General features: G+C 46.0%; 1 pseudogene; it reads right to left on the reverse strand.

The window, feature by feature from the left end:
• Nucleotides 1–12,796: 12,796 nt before the first annotated feature.
• LOC107113900 lies at nucleotides 12,797–13,569 on the reverse strand (annotated as a pseudogene).
• Nucleotides 13,570–16,205: the final 2,636 nt, after the last annotated feature.

Genomic DNA, 16,205 nt, shown 5'->3' on the forward strand with positions numbered 1-16,205 from the left:
ATCCATGGATTTTCTTAAAGTCCTTTAAAAAATACTGCCTATGTCACCGTAAAGCTGTATTTTAATTTGTGAAAACCTCTGATAATTATTAATGCATATATCAAACCAGTCTTAATGAGGTTGTCTTTCAAAATGAATTCTATCTGCAGAATGAGACTGTTAAGAGTAGCATTGCCTTGTATTGCTAGCTCATAGATATTTTTTTAAAGAATTTTCACCCATCTCAAGGAAAGCATTAGTATTCATCTTCAACACTGAACCTTATGAATCCTTATGTTTATAATACTTCTCAACTGGAATAAATCTTACAACTGATTATCACAGCATTTGGCACCATGCCACCTGCAGTTCTGGGAACAGTATTCAATCAATGTGTAAACCAGTGAAATGCCAGGAACTTTTGAAAGATCAAGGAGGGATGATTAGTTATTTAAGAATAAACAATAGTAAAATGTTGAACTTCCTCCTTCAAGTCAGGCAGAGAAGAATTTTTCCCATTACTTAAAAATAAATGCACATCTTTGTTCAGTTTTAGAATATAGGCAGTTGTCATGAGTTCTGTTAGCTTCCTAGACCTCATTCATGAGATTGAAGGAAAGTAGACACTGAAAGAAGAAGCACCAACCCAGGGGTCACCAGCATTGATGATCCTGTGGGCACTTGGGGAATTTTGAGAAAGACTAATGGGTAGAACCACAAAATGGCTGCCATGAGAGACAGAACTAACAAAAATGGCTGCTATGGGGCAGGCAATTACAAAAGGTTGGGAGTTTCCCCAGAAGTTGTAAACAGTCATGTTAGGCCACAGATAACCCATGAATAATCCAATAAACAAAATAAAGTTGTTTTTATTAGGACCCACCAAAGTGGCAAATAACATTGTGTAAGCTTTCGAGCTCATTAGAACTCTAAATCAGATTTTCCTGATCAAGACCTTAAGATCCTATCTTGTCCCAAAGATTGCCAATTTTGAATAACTTTCAGTTTTGCTTTAAGTTTGGGCTCCTGAATGACACTGAAAATAGATATTATTCTTCTCCAGTTGTGTTAAACCAATGTTATTAATATTGTAACAACTATTCACATAAAATATGGTAGAAAATAGTGGCTTGGTCAGGATGGAGTTAAATAGTGTATTGTTATCACTGCTTTACTTGAAAGAAGAACAATTAATAGCTATCCTGGGATTTGACATCAAGCATTCCAGACACTGGTGCTCACCAACAGTTCAGGATGCTTGTTCACACTGTGCATGCATCACGATTAATTTTTAATGTTGACTGGGCACAATGTCATCCTGCACCCATTCAAGTTCAAATGAAGTTTAGCTGTGTTGGAAATGTCCATAGCTCTCCAATGACAAATTTTCCAAGTATTCATAGTGTTCCTGCTCTGTTCTCATACACTTACACTCTCCTGTATATCACCACTCTTAATTTAATATCCCCATACTAATGAGCTCTTGCACCAGATTGGTTAAAGTATTTGAAATTTTATCACATTATTTCAATATTTTTGATCAGACTACTGTAAGGCATTGTATGTGGGGCTGCCTTTGAAAACTTCTATTGCTACAAAATGCATCAGCGGGACTTAAATCTGGAACCAGCCTCTTGGAACATTGAATGCCAGTGTTAAATCAATTGTATTGGTTACTTATTTGTTTCCAAATGCAAAGTGCTAGTTATTATTTTAAAAACCCTTCATGGCTTCAGCCTTCATACTTACAGACCACACCTACCAGTATATCCCCATACACCAGCTATGTTTATCATATGGCAGTGGGTGTAGCATAGCCAGGAGCTCCGAAGATTGTCTGGCAGCCTGAAACTCTAGCTGTTTTTGTGGTGAGCTAGGTTTATTTTTTAGGCTGAGAGAACTGTGACTGACTGTTCTTCTAGGGATGCCAGCCTCCAGGTGGGACCTGGGGATCCCCCAGAATTACAGCTCATTTCCAGACCACAGAGATCAGTTCCCCTGGAGAAAATGGATACTTTGGACTGCAGACTCTATGGCAATGTATCCCACAGAGGTCCATATCCTCCCCAGGCTTCATCCCCAAATTACCTGGAGTTTCCCAACCTGGATCAGGCAACAGGCAACCCCCCCCCCCCCCCATCCCCTTCTGGTGACCAGGCGGGACCTGGCAACCCTATGTTTTCCAGACATTTTTAGGATTATCTGCACAGCAACAGTTAGGTCACAGGGTTTCTCTATGGTAGGTCCAGTCCTCTGGAATGGCTACCAAAACAGACACATTCATCTATAGACTGCATTCAGGAAGGCATGTGAGACAGTTTTATTTCAGAGGACATCTGGTGGAGGCAAACTCTTTTAGTGGACCTGGCTGCATTTTAATCTGTGCGTCTTTAACATGTGCTGTTTTTATCATGGACTATAATGTTATTTTTGTGTCCTTGTAACTATTTTTTTACTTTGTTGCCTTGCTAGAGTCTAAGAAGATAAAGCAGGATATAAATATTTTAAATAAATTAATTAAAATTTAAAATATTTATCAGCCAACGTGGACCCAAGGCAAGTGCCACATTAACACAATGAGAAGGCCTCAAATGATACACAGTGATAGGAAGGAGAGCAATGGGTTGACATTGGGAAAATTGGAGAGCAAATCTTATCATTTATTTATTTATTTATTTACAAGATTTGAAATACCGCAATAATCTGGCCCAGGTACTACACTGGCAAGTAGGGTTGCCAGATGCCAGGCAGCAGGCAATCCTGTATCAATGCACCGGCAAAGACGGAGGTCCTGGGCCTGAGTCGGATCGGCCGAGAGCTGGGACACCCTCTCCCGACCTTTGGCGGGACACCATTGGTGCCTGCGCAGGAGGTTAGGAGTTTGGGTGTGCTTCTGGACTCCTCTTTGTCGATGGAGGCCCAGGTAGCTGCCACTGCCAAGTCAGCCTTTTACCATCTACGGCTGGCCAGGCAGTTGGCTCCCTATCTCGGCCAGGAAGACCTGGCCACTGTGATCCATGCGACGGTCACCTCAAGGCTGGACTACTGTAACGCTCTCTACTTGGGGCTGCCTTTGTTGCAAATCCGGAAGCTGCAGCTAGTGCAGAATGCTGCGGCGAGGTTGTTGATGGGTCTCTCCAGGCGAGACCACATCCGACCGGTGCTGCATGCGCTGCACTGGCTGCCTATAGCATACCGGATTCGTTTCAAAGTGCTGGTGCTTACCTTTAAAGCCCTGAATGGCCAGGGTCCGGCCTACCTAAGGGACCGCCTCTCCCCGTAACTGTTCCATCAATGATATCCTAACTACCTACCCCATGTTGGGGGAGTTGCCGCCCAATAGATCTGGAAAACACTCTTCCTGGAGCTCCTGCTACGAAGAACTTGGCCGCCAGTGTGGGACGTCGTCCATCTTGGATTTTATGTAAATAATTTTAGCACCAAATTTTATATCAGATATATTGTTTATTATGCTGCTGTTGTATTTATATTTTAACCTTTGTAAGCCGCCCCGAGCTGAATTACTGGATGGGGTGGGATATAAATCTCAATAATAAATAAATATAAATATAATTAAATGCACCAAAGTGCCTGCTGCCAGTTAATTTGGTGGTGCATCTAGGGTTGCCAAGTCATTTATACTCATCACCCTGCCAACAGTAGTCATGTATGGCTGCAAGAGTTGAACTATAAGGAAGGCCGAGCGCCGAAGAATAGATTCTTTTGAACTACGGTGCTGGAGAAGACTCTTGAGAGTCCCTTGGACTGCTAGAAGATCAAATCAGTCAATTCTAAAAGAAATCAACCCTGACTGTTCCCTGGAAGGCCAGATAATGAAACTGAAGCTCAAATACTTTCGCCACCAAATGAGAAGGGAGCACTCACTGGAGAAGACCCTGATGCTGGGAAAAACTGAAGGTCAAAGAAGAAGGGGACGGCAAAGGATGAGATGGTTAGACAGTGTCATAGATGCAATGAACATGAAATTGAGCCAACTTCAGAGGACAGCAGAAGACAGGAAGGCCTGGCGTGATCTGGTCCATGGGGTTGCGAAGAGTCGGACTCGACTGTGTGACTGAACAACAACAAAAAAGGTACTTTGGTGTACAATATTATGGATTACTGAGGCAGACCAATGATCAAACTTAGCGCAATGTTGTTTCATCTGCCTGATCTCTATAACATCTTAGGGACTAGTCATTCCCAGACATTCATCTGTGGATCTTTGTAATTGGACTTACTGGGGGTTCAACAGGGGATCTTAGACTTGCAACGCATGCACTTTACTGTATAAGTTTATAAAGACAGCTGCATTGTCAGAATCTTATAACTAAACAAAATCTTTGCACTGTATGTGCACATTCAGTAGCTATTTATTTGGTTGCATGTTTTAATAGTCACTGAATTTGTGCTGAAATGAATTACATGGCTCCTGTCCAGAAATCTTGCTTGCATGGTCAGTCATCCCCATTCATTTCATTGCAAAAAGTCATTTCATGAATGGGAATGGAAATGAAGATTGGCTACTTCCAGTGGCAGAGGTGACTGCATGCATGCATCAAAGTTTCTGAATATAAAAATAAGGGTCTTGTCAGGAGTCTCTGGGGGGGAAATGATCAGAACTTCCTAGCATGTTCAGTATACTACTGGAGGTCTCCATAGGGCCTAATTCAGGTATGTACCTGCAGATGAGAAAAAAGGTGCTTCGCTTTTTTCTGCAGTGCACTTTTGCTGACTGAAACCACTCCCGTTCCTCTGTGGTTATATGTCCTTGAAGATGGGGGTGGTCATCTTTTTTTCCTTTTTCTAATTGAACTCACCCCATTGCTGTTCGTTGTCTTTAAATGGAAGAAGACAGACATGAGATGGGATGCCAATCTTCCCCCCCCTTTGAAGGCTAACATATTGTGTTACATAGAGGTGGGAATATATGCCAGTTTCAGCTAGTGAAACTCCAAGAGGGGGGAAAGGGTTAACACACACACACACACTCCTTTCCTTGCATGGCCCTGATTGTCAAGCTACACAGTGGCTATTCTTTCCTACCTCCTGGTCTCCAAACAGTTTTCCACCCTTTTTAATATTCATTTTATGTCAGGGCAATATATATTGGCATCTTACTTATTGCGTTAGTAAAAAATGTGCTTATGTGCTATGATTCTCTTATGATAGAAACATAAAATCTCGGAAGGATCAAAGTCCACTGAGGCCCGCCATTCTGCAACATCAGGAAATTGATTGTGAGAGAGATGCCCACCTAATGCTAAGAGATTGTTATTTATTATAGCACTAATATTGTGCTGGGTGCATTAGAGACCGGTATGAAGGCAAGGTCCCTGTCATGGAACACGTACAGGCTAAGTGGTTGATCCTGAAAACACTTAAGTTGGCGAGGAAATTTATTCACAGATATAATCCAAGAGGAGGAGGGAGGGCGTGAGGGAGGAATTCATCCTTTAGATCATATAATATTGGCCTGATTCTGAAGAGGAGCTCCTACCTAACTAAAGAGCCCTTATTACAGAATTGAAAAGGAGGCAGAGAGAGACTACAATAAATCTCATAAATGGAGAGACAATTCCTGTGAGAATCATTCTCACCACACCACTTTCCATGTTACCTATGATTTTATAGAATTATATTTAAGGATTCATTTTAGTCTAGGGTCGCCAGCACATAAAGGAGTAAAGCCTTCCTTTTCCATTCCAAGGCTTGGCTCTTTGTCATAGAATACCTTTAAGAACAGCCTTTGAGCATATGCAGAGCATCAAGGAACTGGTCCCACAGATATACTGAACCAGACCATTGGTCCATCAAAGTCAGTACTGTCTATACTGATTGGCAGCAGCTCTCCAGGGTCCTAGGCGGAGATCTTTTACATATCTACTACTCGTTCCTTTTATCTGGAGATGCCAGGGATTGAGCCTGGGACCTTCTGCATGCCAAAAAGATGCTCTACCACTACGCCACAGGACTGCCCCCCCTGAAGATCATTATAACTCATAGAATGTTATCAAAGTCCCCAAATCATTGATCTACTAGCTCCTTATTCTACACCAATCATTCTAGAGCAGATGAGCCACTGTGGTGTAGTGGTTAGAGCACTGGAGTAGGATCTGGAAGATACAGATCTGAATCCTTACTCAGCCATGAAACCTGCTGGGTAACCTTGGGACCGTTACACTCTTTCAGCCTAATCTACCTCAGTAGGGTTCTTGTGAGGATAATTCAGGAAAGGGAGAATCATATATGCCACCTTCTGGGCAAGAAAATAATGGGTGAGCTAATAATGTACTGGAATAGATGTGTAATTTACTTAGCTGCACAAAGTCTCAAGTTACGCTCACCCCCCCAGAACTGTTCTATCTCCCCCAGCTCTTGGACTAACAACAACTTTTTACTAGAGCATGTAGAGAAATTAGTTCCTCTAGAAACTAAACCATCTCCTTTTATTACTTCTTTTAAGACTTTTCTTGCTATTAAGAACTTTACCTCAACCCATTCCTAGTCCATAACATGGACTAAGTTTAGCATTTTTGTAGGTGAAGCAGTACCCCAATACTGCCAGTTCCATTTTTTTTAAAAAATGTTTAAATTGTCATTAAAGCCATTGACTACCAAAAAAACCCAAACCCTTATAGTTGTGACACAATTGTCTGATAACTATTGAGCAAAAGAGAAAGAAAATGAGCGGTAAATGCTCATGCTATGATAGTGAATTAAGAAACAGGCAGGGCAAGCTTAAAATTACCAGATTTCTGGTTCCATATTTTTGTCACATTTTGGGGATGGATCCAGACTGCATTTTCCATCAGCAGGCTGGAATTTTGCTGTCTGCCCCCTCTCGCTGTATCCCACTGATATCCATAAACTACTGATCCTGGGAGATAGGGGATCCTGAAGAATCATATGGGGGTCTGTAGTGGGAAGGGGGAATCTGGATCCAACTCTATGGGCGATTTCGCACTAGAGCTGCCTCGTGGTTATGCCGCCGTTTGCCCCGACACTATTTGTCAATTTCACACCCGAGGCTCCGGGGCTGCATTTGACCCGTGGCTTTGCCCGATTTCCTCCACAGTTTCGTGATCCTCAAAAACCAGGATCACGAAACTGCGGGGGAAATTGGGTGAAGCCGTGAGTCAAAATGCAGCCCCGCAGCTTCGGGTGTGAAACTGACATATTTGTGTCGGGGCAAACGGCGGCGCAACCGCGAGGCAGCTCTAGTGCGAAATCGCCCTATGTTTCTTTCCGTCAACAAAGAGCTGTAAGCCACATATACCCACCCTCCATCAAATATCTCTCAAACTTGTCTCCTAGATTCTTCTAAGCCACCTCTCACAAAGGATCAATTTCCCTCTTCAAGTACCATCAGATCTCTTCAGCCTGTGGGAAACTATTTACCACTTGCTCCTAGGAGATTTCAACGCACACAGTAATGACAAGACTATCCTGATGCTACTGGAAAATATACTTTTTAAAAAATTAAAAAAGAAACAGTTTATACATCAAGGAATTCCAACATTGGATCATTCGGCAAAGGAAGGACAAGAATGACTATATACATGTGGGGTAAGCAGATGTTCTCCACAATTAGTATCTCTGGCAGCTCTACTGTCTCCCCCCCCCCCAAAAAAAGAGTCACAGACTGCTCACTTTTTTTCTTCTGTGTCTATTTACAATCATGCTTTTTAAAAAAACAAGATCTAACACATGAGGGCATCTCTTATCACATGGCATATGGAGGAGGGCAGTTTGGGTGGTCCCCCAATCAGTTTGGGTGGTCCAGTTTGGGTGGAGACAAATAGCCAGGAGCTTAAATTTCTTTTTAGTGACATGTTCCTTTCCAGAATTCCTAGCCAAGGGAAATAAGTGGGCTCTTGTGGAAGGGGGCTGTGAGCCACTTATTGGAATATATAGCCTTGCGCCTGTGCTGGAACACCTTCCATGGAGGTAGTGGTTAGCCTTCCCTCTAAACGCATTAGTAACTTGGAGACTTTGGAGACCACGTGCAATCACATAATTGGTGATTCACGTGGCCTTCAGGAGGAGACCCAATTTTCTCAACAAGAAATTCCCAATGGGCAGGCCTGTTTACTTTTTTTCCAGGAAACTCTCTCTGCAAGTGACATTTCCTCCCAATATACCCATTGGCTACATTACAATGCAGAATGTAAAGGCATTAAAACTGATGAGTACTTAAGAACTTCTCCCTCCCAATATTGCTGCCTATATCTGGCAGACCCCAATGGGGGAAAAGGAGTACAATGACTTCTTCCCTACCCCCTCCCCTCCTCAGTGGGCAAGAACCAGTGGAGAGGGGCCCTGAGTTGGCAAAAAGAGAGGCCCTGATGCTTCATCTCAGGTGAAACAGGATGTGGTGAGCAGAATGAGGAAGAATCATCCACAAAGCACTCCCTCTGTGGGTTCTCTCAGGGATTCCCCCAAATTTCAAAAAGTTCAAGTAGAAAAAGGGTGGGAATGGCCTACACTCTTTTTAATTACTGAACTACTATAAATCCACAAGCAACTGTTCAGACATCATTCCGCCAAAGCATTCCATATCCCCACCCTTCCCCTCCCAGCACAGGGTGTGAGTGGCTCCTGTCTGGGGTAAGGGGTAGAGCTGGGTCCTCCAACCTGGGAGACAGGTGGTGGTCATCTAGTGCTGAGCTCCTGTGGCTGCTGGAACTGGCATACCCAGGGTGTTGGCAGATAGAGGCCCGAGAGGTGAAGAGGTTGGCACTGAAGAAATCCCTGACAACATGTTGGTGCTGCTGATGGGGGTGCTGCTCCCCAGCATGCTGGGGAGTGCGACTTCTCGAAGGTAGAAGAGAACCTCTTAACACAGTTTGCCTGGGGAATCAGTGACGTGAAGCTTCACAGAAAGATGATCGGCACGTCCGACATCAAACTCAATGAGGCCCTCCAGCTCGTCATCGCACACGAGGCCTACCACCACGACCAACCACCGACAGCGTCCCATATTGTGCTCTCTGAATCAGTGCCTGAAACCTCAGACGAGGACAATGTCCGTCTCATCACAAACCCCATCACCGGAAGACAACGGGATCCGCTGGAGCCTCTGGACACCCCGATAAGCCTACTGGACGTTCCCCATGCGCCAGCTGTGGAGAGGCGCACAAGTGCAAGTCATGCAGGTTCCAGGATGCTAACTGCCACACATGCGGGAAACAGGGACACCTCGCCCACGTCTGCAGATCCACCCACCCCAGCCGCAGCCATGCTGCCAACCATCCGCAACCTACGAGACAGCCGAGGGAAAAGACGACCTCTACTACCTCACCAGCCAGCCTTCCCTACAGGTACTCTGCCTCCCCAACATGTCTAACGCCCCTAAGATCCAAGTTCAAGTCCAGATTGAGGGGTTCCCCTGCTTGATGGAAGTGGACTCAGAATCAGCGGCATCCATCATCTTGGTGGAGATGCTGAACAGACTCCGTCCCAATGGGGGGCCCCACATGTGGTCGTTGCCCCTGAGCCTTGTGGACTTTCAGAGGAACGCAGTTCCGATTCGGGGCATGGGGACTTTCTGGGTGTGGTACCAGGGGGTTCGAGGGTTTTCTGGATTTGGTTGTAGTAGAAGGGAACTTGGTTAGTCTGTTGGGGCGGGCCTGGTTTGCACCACTGGGCATCACTATTGGGGGAGTGAACAAATGTGCACCATTAAACTTCGCAGAGGTTTGTGGGGAGTTTCCTGGGGGTTTTGATGGAGCTCTGGGATGTTACAAGGGCCCCCCGGTTTCACTGCAACTAGACCCTGCGGTGGCCCCCATCCACATGTGGTTCCACACTACTCCGCTCGCTTTGAGAACCAAGATTGATGCAGAGCTAGACCACTTAGTGGCACAAGGAGTCCTCGAACCAGTGTCACACGCCATTTGGCAAACCCCCATTGTAACCCCCATTAAGCCCAATGGCAACATCTGCATCTGCGCAGACTACAAATGTACATTGAACAAGGTCCTCCACAATCATTCCTACCCCGTCCTGGTCATAAGCCATGTCCTAGCTTCCCTAGCAGGTGCTAAGATTTTTGGCAAGTTAGATCTGGCTCAGGCTTACTGATAGCTGCCAGTGGACAAGGCCATGACCATGGCCCAGACCATCGTCACACATCGTGTGGCCTTTAGGGTTAATCGGTTACAGTTCGGGGTGAGTGTGGCCCCAGGGATTTTCCAACAGCTGATGGATTTTCTGTTGAAAGGGATCCTGGGAGTGATGCTGTTTTTTGATGATATCCTCATCGCCGCAGCTACCCCAGATGATTTTGCCTCTCGCCTCCGTGCTGTCCTGCACTGTTTTGATTCGGCCGGGCTTAAAGTCAAATGGGAGAAATGCCTCCTTAGGGTGCCAGAGATTGACTTCTTGGGCTTCAGGGTCGATGCATCCGGCCTCCATCCAGTGAGAGACAAAGTGAAAGCCATCATGGAGGCCCATGTACCCACCTGCAAGCCAGAGCTCCAGGTGTTTTTAGGACTCATAAATTTCTACCACGCCTTTCTGCCACACAAGGCTGCTGTTGCGGAGCCCCTCCACTGCCTTCTGGACAAGTTGGCACCCTGGTCCTGGCGCCTGAGGGGGGGTCAAGGCACTCTTAATTTCCAACGAGGTACTGGCTCACTTTGACGAGTCACTGCCGGTAGTCCTGGCATGCGACGCCTCCCCCTATGGCATTGGCACTGTCCAGGGCCACGTCCTTCCCGATGGCCAGGAGATTCCAGTGGCCTATTACTCTAGGATATTGATGGCCACCGAGCGCAATTACGTGCAAATTGACTGGGAGGGTTTGGCAATAGTGGCAGGTGTGAAGAAGTTTCACAACTTCGTTTACAGCCACCCCTTCACCGTAGTAACAGACCATAAGCCGCTCCTCGGTCTCTTCACTGCTAACAAACAGACACCCCAAGTGTTATCACCCTGTGTCCTCTGCTTGTCCCTATTCCTGGCGGGCTACAATTACCACCTGGAACATCGCCGGGGCAAAGCGATGGGGCATGCTGATGCCCTGAGCCGGCTGCCGCTGCCATCCACTGATGCTGATCCTGCTCCTCCCCCTAGGGTCCTGATGCTTGAGGGCCTCCTGGAACCTCCTGTACAGGCTGCAGACATCGCTGCCCACTCAACCCGCGACCCCGTCCTCTCCCAGGTCTTGGACTGGGTGGTGAGGGGTTGGCCCGTGGCCTTCCTGGACCCAGAGTTCGCAGCTTTTGTCATCTGCAAGGATGGATTATCGGCCCTCAAAGGGGGGAAGGGTTGTGGGGGGAAAGGGTTGTGGTCCCCAGTGCCCTGAGACAATGGGTCCTCAAGGCACTCCACAAAGTGCATCCAGGCATAGTAAGAATGAAGGCCCTGGCCCGGAGCTATGTGTGGTGGCCGGGGATTGATGCCGAGATTGAGTCATGGGTACAGAGGTGCCAGACCTGCCGGTAAGTCTGACCGAACCTGCCAAGTGCACCCACCCAGCTTTGGGAGTCAACTCGCAAACCATAGTCCCGGCTTTACATTGATTTTGCCGGGCCATTCCAGGGACTGTTGTTTTTATTTATTTATTTTTGACATTTTTATCCCGCCCTCCCCACGGGTGGGGACTGTTGACTCTTATTCCAAGTGGTTGGAGATCAGCCCCGTGTCCACCACCTCCACGAAGGCCGTCATCCGGTCCCTCCGCTGGATCTTCGCAACCCATGGGCTGCCGGGCACAATAGTCTCCGACAATGGGACAGCCTTCACATCAGCAGAGTTCCAGGACTTTCTCCAGAGGAACCTGATCCGGCACATAAGATCGGCACCTTTCCACCCCGCGACCAATGGCTAGGCGGAGAGGATGGTGCGCACAGCAAAGGAAGCCCTCAGCTGGATCACGGATGGAGACTGGGAGTTCCGGCTGGCCCACTTCCTTCTGACCCAGAGGACAACACCCAACATTGAAACTGGCCACAGCCCTGCAGAACTGTTGATGGACCGGTGCCCCACAACATTGTTGGATCGGCTACACCCAGACCGGGCGCCAAAATCAAAGAGGCTGGTTGAACATCGCAATGTTCCACGTGGGTTCTTCCCAGGGGACCCAGTGTTCATCAGGAATTATGGAACAGGGGTCCCCTGGATTGTGGGCAGGATTGTCAAAGTCACAGGGCCAGTGTCATACGAGGTCTCGAGTGAGGATTGCCGGCTCCTAAAGAAGCACCTCAACCAACCTAGGTGACAACAACTTCCAGAGGCAGGAGAGCCACCCTCATTGGCTGCAGGACCCAGAGCTTACATTCCAGATACTAGGGTTCAGCCCGACCCCCCAAGCACAGGGGAGGCCCCTCCAATCGAACCATTGCCAGCACCAACCAAGCCAGAGAAACTTCCACTGCCACACCAGCCACACCAGCCTCAGGGCACAGCCAGTCAACCGGAGGCCGTCATCAACGACCCAGTACCAGCTCCCCAGTGTTCCCTCAGAGAGTGCCGACCCCCTGCCTATTTGCAGGACTATGTCACATAGGTGGGGTCGGAACTATGGGGGGAGGGGTGTTATGTATGCGGACCACCACCAGGGGTCCACAGTTACAGCAGGGAGCTTTGCTTCCCCAAACAAAAGGGACCCAGGATCCTGGTCTACCCAGTATCCACCAATAGTACCTATGGCGGGAAATACTAACCCTCCAATGGGACTGTGGGTGTGCCAGGTGAGTATGTATATAGTTGGCCTTGCAGGGCTATTTGGTTATCTTTGTTTGGAAGGACAATAAATGCGTCTGAACGCATGTCGTAGTCCGAGTTCTCCATGCGTTGAACCCAGTACTTTTTAGTTGTATTTGTCAATGTAGTCATACAGGTCTTCCATCCCCAGCACCTTCACTGTTCTTACCAACTGATCATAATTGTTGTGGCCGTGGAAAAAGGGCTTCTTCCAGAAGATCATGCTGGCTAGCATGCACCCCCAAGCTCCACATATCCAGACAGTAATTGTTCATTTGATAATCTACAAGAATCTCAGGGCCTTTGAAGTATCTGGAAGTGACTCAAATGTTGTACTCTTGGCCAGGATGGTAGAATTTCACCAAGCCCCAGTCTATTAGCCTCAGCTTTCTGTGCTTGTGGTCAATCATGACACTGTGGGGTCATCCCCATACTGTGACAATAGTCCAGGGCCTTCAAATTTTCATACACATAGAACCAAATGTCATAGTCTGTTAATGTTTGGTACAATTGCTTGTAATCTGTGTTGTTTACATGTTCAAAAAACAAGGCTGGAGTCCAAGACACCGGGTCTTTCACTGTATCGGTCAAGGTGATGATATTCGGACTGCCTCACAAGTTCTCCAATATTTTAATTTCATGCTTGGTTTTCTTCTTTTTCACAGGCTTCAAAATTTTAACAACTACTTTTTCATTATTCATGATGCTGATGGCATCGAAGACTTTACTGTATTTGCCTCAGCCCAGTTTCTGGACTAGTTGGTAATTATCTTGATTTCCCCATTCAACCACATTTGAGTCATAATCCCAGGATTGGCAGGGTCTGTGTGTATTAACGTCTGTGTGAACTCTGGCCCTGCTTGGCACTAGTCCCGACATGCCAGACAGATTGTCAGGCCAAGCTAGGTTAAGGATCTGACTTCCGTGTCACTTTCAATGTCAGTGCAAAACGTGGGAGGTGGGGTGGGTGGACCTCGGAGAGAACTCGGAATTTTCCAACTGAGGCCGCTGCAGTCCCAGCACCCACCTGCCTTCCGCCTCTCTCCCTCACTGGCCCCACACAGACAATATGGCGGAGGCACAAGGCTTGGCCGTCAACCACCAGGAAAACACACTTTTGTTGTGCAGCATACCCCTTTCCTTCTCCTTCATCTGCCCCAAATGTGAGCTTGAACCCATTTTCAGACACTACTGAAAATCAGAATCAAAATTAACCATGCTGCTGTTCCATAGATTTATTGAAATGTATTGTGTAGATTTTATTATTTTTGCAGTATACTTTTTATTTATTTTTTAAAAACCACAACACAAGAATACAACAATAGCTAGAAACAGCCTCTTTCAAGTATAATCAACCAAAGAATACACAGGCACACGACTTTATCCTGAAATTTATTGCTCAAAAACAAGATGAACATTGACCCTCTTTCTACAAAGCTCTCAAATATATTATCAGTTGTATATTTAGTTTTTGTGAAATAATAGTGCGGTCCTAAGAACAATTTCCTTAGAGTAAGCCCCATAGAGAAGACCTGAGTAGACCTGCTTTGGATTGCAATGTAAGTAAACTTTTATCATAAATATCAATTTCCAGTTCCTTCTGATACTGTTTCCCAATAGGATGTGGGGTTTGATTCTTCCTATTAGTTGACAGAGAGTTTAGCTACTGCAAAGCGGGTAAAAATAATTTCCAGATCTAACTCTGGTACCACCCTTTTCAAATAGACTTTATTATTCTAGGAGCATGGAGTCTTCATAACACTGTTCAATAACACTGGAGGGAGCCAATCGTTTTTTAAAAATGCATTTATTAAAACAAACATCCAATTTTGCAGAAATGAACATCCCCGTAGTGGTAGCTATTGGGACATACTTTGCTGCAGGATAGTTATGCAAATCAGCTCTGAGAAAGGGCTGCTGGGATTTAGTATTAAACTTTTTTCAAGGGTGTTTGTCTTTATTACACGATACTTGGTTCTAGTGTATTTCCCCCCATAATTATCATGTTCCATCAAAGCGAGCCAAAGATTTTCTCAAGTGTCGGTTTATATGCATCACTGATATTATAGGGTATAATTATCATACAAAATGAGTAAGGTGATACCTTTTACTGGACCGGCTCCTGTTGATGCAAATAACAATGCAAGCTTTTGAAACAGTATCAGACTGGAAAGCTGCTTAACGGCTTGAATTATCCCTTTGCTAGCCTTGCAATGAAAGTACACAAAGGACACAACTCTAGAAACCCACATTACTAGCAGACATAACAAAAAGTACAGGGTTGTGTAATGCTACATGTATTTGTGACATACCATGGCTGTGATTCAGCTGTTAAAGGTGTAAAAGGGGGATAGCAAGTAGTACCGAAGGGCTTCTGAGAAATGGTTCAGTGAAATAATCCAGTAGCTCAGTTAAATAACATACTACAGCATGCCCCCAAAGGGAACTCTTAACAGAAGCCATCTAAAGGAAAGAAGAAGAAGAGATTGGATTTATACCCTGCCCTTCACTACCCAAGGGAGTCTCAGAGTGGCTTACAAACTCCTTTCCCTTCCCCTCCCCACAACAGACACCCTGTGAGGTAGATGGGGCTGAGAGAACTCTGACAGAAAGTGCTCTTTTTCAAGAACAGCTCTGACAGAACTATGGCTTGCCCAAGGTCATCCAGCAGATGCAAGTGGAGGAGTGGGAAATCAAATCCACTTCTCCTGGATTAGAGTCCACACACTTAACCATACACTAAACTGGCAAATCTCCCCCCTCATTGTTTTGTTATTCATCCTCATCAACCACTGTGCACTGTGCAAGGGGTCAGACTAAATGACCCTGGAGGTCCCTTCCAACTCTATGATTCTATGATTTGTCAGCCTGGTCCTAACATCTCCAAACCATCAAAATCTCCAAATGAGTGCCATCTAAGCCTCATTGGACTTAATCCCTCCCCTAAATTTATTTCACACAACATGATTTTTAAAAATCCTGAAGTGTTTGTCAGCCTTCCCAATGCTGGCCCATCCTTGCCAGGGGTCTCAACCCAACTCATTATGAAGGGGAAACTGCTGGCACAAAGAACTCTCCCATGTTCCTTTCCATCCAGTAGTTCCTTCTGATTTTGGGAAGATCATTGAGGTCATGGGACCTGAATGAACTAATAAACACAAGGGCTGGAGGCCTGCAGTGGGGAGGAAGAAGGGGATAAAAACACCCTTCCTAGCTCTTCTATCAGCAAACAGGGAAAAGAGACCAATTTAACCCCTTCCCTTCATCAATGCCACCCCTCCCCCTTGTGGCTATTAGTGCACACAGGTTCTATGATCCCAGGTACTTCTGAATTATGGCGCTGGACTGCAAGGAGATCAAATCAGTCAGTCCCAAAATAAATCAACCCTGACTGTTTCCTGGAAGGCCAGCTACTAAAGCTGAAGCTCAAATACTTTGGCCACCAAATGAGAAGGAAGCACTCACTGAAGAAGACCCTGATGCTGGGAAAGATTGAAGGTCAAAGAAGAAGAGAA

The sequence above is a fragment of the Gekko japonicus genome, unplaced genomic scaffold (genome assembly GCF_001447785.1).
Source record: "Gekko japonicus isolate JY-2015 unplaced genomic scaffold, Gekko_japonicus_V1.1 scaffold514, whole genome shotgun sequence".
Taxonomy (NCBI): domain Eukaryota; kingdom Metazoa; phylum Chordata; class Lepidosauria; order Squamata; family Gekkonidae; genus Gekko; species Gekko japonicus.